Source organism: Heteronotia binoei, chromosome 8, assembly GCF_032191835.1.
Source record: "Heteronotia binoei isolate CCM8104 ecotype False Entrance Well chromosome 8, APGP_CSIRO_Hbin_v1, whole genome shotgun sequence".
NCBI lineage: Eukaryota > Metazoa > Chordata > Lepidosauria > Squamata > Gekkonidae > Heteronotia > Heteronotia binoei.
Window position 1 is genome coordinate 34,089,475 of NC_083230.1, and position 7,465 is coordinate 34,096,939.

Here is a 7,465-nt window from a genome sequence, read left to right on the forward strand (position 1 = left end):
TTACCCACAAAAGCACAGAAGCTTTATAATACAATTGCCAGTCTGGAAGGCCCATACCTGCTCTTAATTTGGAGTCTTGCAGTGTCTTTAGTTTGATTCTAGGTTTTTTGCCTAGCCAAACATATTTGGAGACCATCTTATTCCGTTCTTGAAAAAAACCACTATTTACAAATACTGGAATAGTTTGGTATAAAAATAATAACCTTGGAAGGATATTCATTTTTATTAAGGCTATTCTTCCCATTAAGGATAGGTTCAAGTCATGCCACTTTTCCAAATCTTTTTTAATTTCTTTGAGTAGTTTATCATTATTGTCTGTTTTCAGATTGCTGTTTTCAGATTATTTGAGATAAGTACACCCAGATATTTGATTCTTTTTTTCGTACAAAACCCCTGATTTTTGCTGAAGAGATTGGATTTGTTCCATCGTCATATTCTTTGTCAAAAATTTTGTTTTGTGGTAATTACTCTTCAGTCCTGCCAAGTGACCAAATTGTGTAATCTTGTTTATAAGACAGTCTATTGACTCTATTGGTTGCTCTAATATAAAAACTAGACTGTCTGCAAAAGCTCTCAATTTGTATTGTTCACCTTTTATCACTGCTTCCTTGATACTTATATATTCTCTTATCTGATTGTTCAGTATCTCTAGAGATAAAACAAAAAGTAGTGGTGACAGTGGACAGCCTTGTCTTGTGCCTTTTTGAATATTAATTGCATGTTAATTCACCGTTCACTATCACCCTTGCTCTTTGAAAAGAGTATATTGCTTCTACTGCTCTCAAGAAATTTTCACCACATTCCATACCTTTCAGTTGCTGTAACATAAATTGCCAACGAACATTATCGAAGGCCTTCTCAGCATCCAAGCAGATTAAAGCCAATTGTTTCTCTGGATGAGTTTCATAATATTCCAAAATATTACAGACTGTTCTAGCATTGTCTTTCAAGTATCTTGGAGGAAGGAACTCTGCCTGATCTTGATGTATTATAGACTGCAGAACTTTCTTCAAACGTTGTGCCAATATTCCAGCAAAAATTTTATAGTTCACATTTAAGAGAGAAATTGGACAATAATTTTTAATATCTTTCAAATCTGCATCTTCTTTTGGAATTAAGGATATTGTAGCTTCTTGCCATGAAGCTGGTATTTGGCCATCTTGAATCTTTTCAATGAGATGCTTAAATGGTAACAGTAAAGACTCCTCATAAGCTTTATAGAATTCAGCAGGCAGTCCATCTGGGCCCGGGGCTTTGCCATTCTTTTGGGATGCCATTACATCTCCACATTCTCTTATTGTTATCGGTTCACTTAAAAAATTTTGCTGTTCCTCTGTAAATTTGTTAAGATTATTTTGGTTAATATAATCTTCTAGATCTGTTTTGTGGACTTGCTTATCTTCATATAATTTTTTATAAAACTGTTCCACAATTTGACATATCTCTTGTTTTTGTGATTTCTCTTTATTATTCTCATCTTTCAGGACCGAAATTATTCTTTTGGCCTTTTCTTTTCTCATCCTATAGGCCAACCACCTTCCAGGTTTGTTGGCATGCTCAAAAAATCTTTGTCTAGCATACCTCAATTTTATCTCCGTCTCCTCCGTAAGTAACAAGTTCAATTGATGTTGTATTTTTGTCACCTTATTTTGGAATTCCTGTCTTGGTTGTTGTTTTTTTTAAATTCTTTTCAGCTTCTCCAGCTTGTAACATTAATTTTTGAAAAATGTCAGTTCTTTCTTTCTTCTTCTTGCTACCACATCTAATTGCAAGGCCCCTGAAATAAGCTTTAGCAGTCTTCCAAACTATTTGCTTCTTTACATCTTGCATTATATTCTGTTTGAAGAAGGATTCCATTTCAACCTTTGACTCTTTAAGAAAGTCTTTATCTTTCAGAATTGAGGTGTTTAACCTCCATAATCTTCTCATTGGTGTACCTTTAAACTTTATCATTACAGGACTATGATCTGAGATAACTCTTGCTTGGATTTCTGTCTCAACTAGATCTTTGACCAAATTTGTAGAAAGCCAGCATATATCAATTCTTGACCACGTTTGGTGGCTAGGGGAATAGTAAGTGAAATCTTTAGAATTTGGGTACCTTGTTCTCCATACATCAACCAAATCCAATTCTTCTGCTAGTTTCCAAAAACTTATTGGCAATTGGGGACTTTTGCTTTTAGTCTGTTTATGCGTTTTTTTGTCCATTTGTCTATCAGAAACTGCTATTAAAGTCTTCTATTAAACAATATTCTACATATTCCAAATTTGATAGTTTAAGATGTAAGTCTTGAAAGAATTTCTCTTGTTGATCATTTGGAGCATAAATATTTGCCAGTAGAAATTTTTTTTGTTTACTATGATCTTCACTAATAGAATTTTTCCATCTTCAGAGGCATACTGCAATTGTGGATTGAATTTATCCTTAATATATATAGCCACTTTCCTTTTCTTTTTATTCTTATCTGTTGATGTGAATAAGCTACCAAGTTTTTTATTTTTCAAAAGATGTTAGTCTTTAGTTAGAATATGGGTTTCTTGCAAACATATTATGTCCATTTCCATTTTTATCAAATATCTGAAAGTCTTTCTCCTTTTGGCAGGAGAGTTGAGTCCATTCACATTAATAGAGACTATTGAAGCCATTATGGGTTTTGCTTATCACTATCCTTTTTATCTTTTTTAGTCTGCTGTCTTGTCAGATATCTCTGTGGTTTATTTGGGTTCTCCTCACCTGAGCTTTCTTCCTCCTCTCCATCCTCCTTCTTTTCCTTGCCTTCTTTTTCCTTCACTCTTTCCAAAAAGTTCTGAGCTTTGAAAATGGAGTTTATCTTGTATCTATTCTCCTGGTAAGTAAAATAAAAGGTCTTCTGACATTAACCATGTATAGGGTATTTCTCTTTCTCTCAGAAAATCTGTTAATGCTTGGTATTCTCTCCTCTTTTGTCTCACTGGCCAAGGTACCTCTCTTAGAATTTTCACCATGTTTCCAGCTATCTTCATGAGTTTGTCTCTTGCTTGCTTCAAAATATCATCTCTGATCCTCTTTCTTGTAAACTTCAAATAAACTTCACTAGGTAATTTGTTTTGTCTTGTATAACTTGACGGCACTTGTCTAACTTGGTCAAACTCTTCTTGCATCTTTTGAGGGGTCACCTGTAAAATTTCAGCCAAGGTTTCACTTAATAGTTTCTGCAAATCTTCAGTTTTCTTTTCTGGTATGTTTTGAAACCTCAACATATAGACAGCTCTATCTACTTCCAACTGCAGAAGTCTAGATTCATGCATGTTCTGTTTTTTTCCCAGTTGTTCTGTCTTTTGTGTATTATCTGTCACCTGGGCATCTAATACTTTTAGGGCTTTATTGGTCTCTGCTGTCTGTTTGCTGTTCTCCAAAAGCTCTTGTTTAATCTCTGCCATCTGTTCACCAATATTATCTACTTTACTGGTCAGCTGTGCTATGGCAGTCAGTAAGGTATTTTGCATCTCTTTCATGTCGCCCTGCATGGTCGTAAATTTCCCTAACCCAGATGAAGTGCTAGGTGAAGGTATAGGTGGTTTTCTTTCTCAATTCTCTTTTTTTTAAAACTGTTTCTTTAAAACAAATTGCAGCTTTATTTTCCATTCTTATTAGACTAAATACGCTCATAGTCACCAAGTCTATATGATGCCTCTTCAGAGTTTGTTTTGTAACTTTGTGTTCTTGTTTATAACAGATAAGCTAATCACCACCAGGCAGTGCTGTTATTATGAAGTACTTTTAAAAGAAAAACAGCCTTCTAACTTCTATCAACAATTTGTCATACCCAAAACAGTCATAGGAGTAATAATAAATGAAGACTTTTTAGCAAAACAAGCTTAGTAGTACGTAGGCAAAACAGTTCAGTTCACTACAACAAAAACAATTCACTATAACAAATCCTCTACCAATAATGGTTCAGTTAAAATCCAAGTCACTATGGGATTATCCAACTACTTCAAGGTATAAATTTGTAATCCAGGTCTGAATGCCCTATTTATAATCCAAGAATGAGATCAAAAATTAAAAAATTAAACAAATAATCCAAGAGAAAAATAAAACCAGGCGTTCTCAAAGAGAAAAGCAAAAAGTAATAAAAATAAGGAAAAAACTCCAGATTTGATCAGCCAAGAGAGGAAGGGTGAAAAAAAAATAAAGCCAAAGCCAAAAATATTCCAACCATATCAAAAAAATATTCCAACCATAAGTAGAAAGAAAAAAAAGGTAAAAGCAAAATTAAAGGGTTATATCCATAACATCCAACGTCAAGGAATTATAATCCACTTTAGAAGTTGGCACAGATGTTCTTCTTCCAACCAAAGATCCTGTTATGTCTTATGGGTCAACATATAATGCCCACTAGCAATTAAAGGTCAAGTTGGAGCTCATATAAATTCATTCAGAGCACTTCAGCTTAAGCTTCAAATTGCTTTTAAGCCAGCTGTCCTTCACATCCCTATATGCTTGCAAACAACTTTCCCAAAGTCAAAACTTTTTTCCTCAAAAGGGAGTTTAAAACAAATCAATTGAATTCAGCCATCAAGCTCTTCTACAATTAAAGATTGGTGTGGTTCTCCTCATGCAGGTATTATAGATATCACCAAGATAGGCAGAAACTTTTAGAAGCCTTAAAGGAGAAGGAGAGAGAGTTTCCCGCCCCCCCTTCTCAATCTTTTGCCTCCACTTGAATTCCGCTTCAGCCCTGGTTCTCCATTTCCCTGCTTGTCAAGAACAATGCCTTAAGAGTCAATAAGAAGAAGGAACACTTACAATAGTAATAGAAAAGATGCAGCTTATCTTGATGTTGCAGAGTCCTTTAATCAGAAAAGAAGAAGGGGAAAGCTGGTAGTCGACCTTCATGCCATTTAAAAATGGCGATCGGAACAGCGAGGCTAGAAGAGAGCGGGATCGGGGGGCAGTCGCCTCCGCTGTCACCCCCCGATCAACTGCTTGAGCTCCCTGCCTTCTGGGACCCTTTTCTGAGTTCCAGAGTCAAGTCATCCTTCGTGGGGGCCCCCTCAATCAGTCCAATTTAGAAGCGGCTCTGGACGTCCTAGTCCGAGCCGCTTCTAATGCCGCATCGCCAAAACCGGAAGTCCCAAGGTCCTGCCTTTCCTGTAGTGGTACACTCCAACCCCCTTTAGTCCTGTTTGGTGAGTGAGTAGAACAGACAGTCACCAATTAGGATCCCTGAAAGGGCTGGAAGAGCCAGGTGGGAGGAGGGAAAAGGGGGGAAAGAGACTCAGTTTTTCATTAGATAGGATTTGTGATTTCAGAGTGATAGGCAAAAGAGATCCTGTCTCAGGAAACTTCAAAAGTCCTGAGTGGAGAGCAACCAAAATGAAAATGATCAGATGATCCAATAATAATTGGGCATGTGATTACAATCCATTAAATCAATAGTAATCAAACACTTGCATGTGGTTAGGAACATTCCAGTCATAGAATTTTGTAGAATTAAGAATTTTAAAGATATATAGACACGTTAACATATTGAATCAAGAGAGCCCTAGGGCACAGGAAATGTGGACATTGTCTATGCACAGGTGTGGGAGGCTGATAGGACTGTTATTTCATCTTTAAATTTTGATAAAGCCTTAATGAAATTAACTACCTGTGCCACAGAAAGATCTGTATATTTGTTAAAATGTTGTTGTGAAATGCTGTATGTAGGTATTTCTACAAGAGCAGTTAGAACACAAATGATAGAACATTGCTCAAAAATAAGGAGCAGTCTGACAGATAGCCACTTATTCAGCATTTTAACATTATGAGGCATTCCCCTGAGGACTTTAAATTTATTATTTTGGAGACATTGGATAGTATAAACAGGGGTGGCCAATGGTAGCTCTCCAGATATTTTTTGCCTACAACTCCCATCAGCCCCAGCCATTGGCCATGCTGGCTGGGGCTGATGGGAGTTGTAGGCAAAAAACATTTGGAGAGCTACCATTGGCCACCCCTGGATAACAGGATGGATATTAGCAAGGCTCAACTCCATAGGGAAGCATTCTGGATATATTAGTTACAAACGCAAAGCCCAACAGGTTTGAATCAGACATGGGATTTCTCTCTTTTTTATGATTAATAATTATTATTAGGTTCAGAGGTAATCCTGTGGATCTCCATGATTCATGACTGTTAGGCTTCATATATGTATATATGGACACTGTCACTTTAAATGGAGTTGTAACTTACAGCTGAGGCTGCCTAGTGCAGTTTTTTAATGTCCATGGTTACTTGATACTCTAAAACACTGAGCTCTATCTTTATATTGGGATTGAATCCAGATTTTTGAAATGGGAATAGAGATATGGTGAGTCGAATATCCAATTATATTTTTGTAAATAAGGGGAACAAATGAATTGAATAATACATTAAGAACTTTATTTACAGAACAAGAAATAATACAGCAGATTAAATCACTGGGTTGGTTCTTCATTTTGGCATCCTTTGGATTAATTTCAGAATGCAGATGGTTACAGTCCAGATGTGGAAGATAATTATCGAAATGAAAATTAAATTTCTGTGTTCTTTATCAGACTTCATAGACTTATTTGGATTTTATTGGTACTTATAAGGACTTCATTGCAATCAGAATATTGCAAATATGCTTCATAATTGTAATTTTCCCCTTTGTATATTATGGTAACTACATTGTAATGTTGACGAAATATTGAGTATGAGAACAACTGTCAATAATAGAATTATTTAAAAAATCTTTTGAATAATTGTATAATTAGCATGTAGGAACGGTTCTTTAAGTCAATATGAAGCCATTTTGGCCTAGCATGAACTTATAGTATTCATCCTTATTTTCCCATAGACTGTCCCAATGTTTTCTCGAGAGTCTGCTTAATGCATTTCCCCCTGTTCCCAACCTTGTTCCACAGTGTTCACTCACCTTAGTCTTGATGCAGCTCATGGGACCCCAGTTTGAATGCCTAGCCTCTTGTCCATTCTCACTAAAAAGTTTGCTTTCTCGGTAGCAGTCATCTCCAACAGGAGGATGAGGGAACTGGCTGCACTGGCAGTAGACCCCCTGTTCCTGAAAGTTTTTAATGAGAGGGTGGTGCTTCACCTCAGTTTGCAGTTCCTACCCAAGGTGGTGTCCAAGTTTCACCTGGCCCAGGAAGTGGTCTTACTGTATTTTTTTTTCCCATTTTCTTCTTCAAGGGCAGAATACTCACTTCATTCATTGGATGTAAGAAGGGCCCTGTTACACTACATTGATAGAATGAAACCTTTCAAAGTTGGTAAAGCTTTATTAATCTGTTACTCGGGTCCAAAAAAGGTGAAGGCTGCCTCCCTGCAGTCACTTTTTAGGAAGGTTGTAGCTGCCATCTGATTATGTTATGAGGCCACTAGCAAATCCTGTCCCCTGGACATCAAGGCCCACTCCACTAGAGGGCAGGGTTCTTCAGCGTACCTCTGTTGACATCTGTA